This window comes from Chinchilla lanigera, unplaced genomic scaffold (assembly GCF_000276665.1).
Source record: "Chinchilla lanigera isolate Chin_1 unplaced genomic scaffold, ChiLan1.0 scaffold00044, whole genome shotgun sequence".
Taxonomy (NCBI): Eukaryota; Metazoa; Chordata; class Mammalia; order Rodentia; family Chinchillidae; genus Chinchilla; species Chinchilla lanigera.
This window is the reverse complement of record NW_004955445.1, coordinates 17,464,843-17,466,453: the sequence shown is the minus strand read 5'-3', so window position 1 is coordinate 17,466,453 and position 1,611 is coordinate 17,464,843. Positions and strand designations below refer to the sequence as shown.

Sequence of the window (1,611 nt, the reverse complement as noted above, 5' to 3'; positions counted from 1 at the left end):
TCCTTAAAAGCTGATTATCTCAGGTACTTTGTTATAACAATGGAAAAGTTAACTAATCCACTACTCAAACAAAGTCAAGTGAAATAAAAGGTATAAAGATTGGATAGAAAGAAATAAAATGATCACTTTTTGTAGAAGATTTGAATGAATATGAAGAGAATTCAAATTAATATAGAGATAAAATTAGTGTGTAAATTTTAAATGGTTGCAGAATGAAAAGTTAATATAAAATTCAATTATATTCTCCAATCAAAAGATGAAAAGTGGATGAATGGACAAAAATGTTGATCCAATTTTGTGTTTCCTACAAGAATTTACCTGGATCAAGACTGTCCTTTTAATAATCATACTGGGTCAATTAGATATTCACATAGAAAAAGGAATATAGAGCTGTATCATACATTTTAAACATAATCAGTTTCAGATGTATTTTACTTTTAAATGAAGGAATCAAAACAATAAGACATTGTAAAGATAGATTTGTAGATATTGTCATGATCTTAGGGTTGTTCTATTTATTTGAACAGATTATGACATTACTTATAACAAGAGAGATTATTAAATTGATCTTAATTAAATTGTGTTTGACAAAATACACCATCAAGACAATAAAAATGGAAGCAACAGAGTAGTAGATATTTAATATACATTTAATCAAGAGGATTTTACCCTCAGTCCATAGGCACTGCTTTTACAAATCAATAAGAAAAGGGTAACTAGTAAGATATGGGCATTAATATATAAAAGGCCTGAGGGTAGGATATTCAAATAATGAACAACAAAATGAAAAGATGACTAACCTCATTGGTTACTGTAAAATGCAAACTGAAGTCACAATACACCATAACAACTGTTGGCAAGGATGTCTAGCAACTGGTATATGCAAGGAGTCCCTGGGTCATGTTACTGAATAAAAGAAGGCAGTAACAAAAATTTCTTTCATATGAAGCTTTAGACAAATGAAACTAATTGATGACAAAAAATATATATGGCTGCTAATTATAGTAGAGGTATGTCAGGGGTGCTGGCTGTATTTTGTTACTTGATCTGGGTAGTGATTACATGGGTTTATGTATATTTATTGCATGTTATATACATATTTTATATGCTTGTTATTCAATAGTAAATGTTTATTTTAAATAAAACCACCAACCACTGAGCTAAGAACTCAGCCATGGCAAGGGAGTTCTCTAAGCCTTGCAAGGCCCAGGTTTTTGCTGGATAGTGTGACCAGGGAAGAATAAGTTCCGTGTCTGAGAAGGGGCAATGTTTGTACCAGCCTTGTCAACACTTTTTGCATTGTAACAAAAACCATCTGATTCACATATAAAATTTATTGGAGATTTGAATGACCTGACTGCTGATGCTTCTAAGGCAGCAGCAGTATTTGGGTGTACAAGAGTGATGGAGTGGTGGGGGCTCTGTTTGCCAATATAGCCCAGGATTTTTCTGACTTCAGCATGATCCACAATCACCAAGAGGGTTTGTTAGGCCAAGATAGGTGATCACAAGTTTAGGCTTAGCCTTGGAAACTTAGTAACTTAGTGAGGCCCTCTCTCTCTCTCTGCCTCTCTCTCTCTCTCTCTCTCTCTCTCTCTCTCTCTCTCTCTC

The 1,611-nt window shown here is 33.6% G+C and overlaps 1 long non-coding RNA gene across 1 annotated transcript in view; it reads left to right on the top strand.

Annotated features, from left to right (window-relative positions):
• Positions 1 to 898: 898 nt before the first annotated feature.
• The window catches only part of LOC102006838, a 20,281-nt gene continuing 19,568 nt past the window's right edge, over positions 899 to 1,611 (top strand). The window contains exon 1 of the long non-coding RNA XR_262346.2: positions 899 to 1,010. This is a non-coding gene — a long non-coding RNA (uncharacterized LOC102006838). The remainder of the gene's footprint in view (positions 1,011 to 1,611) is intronic.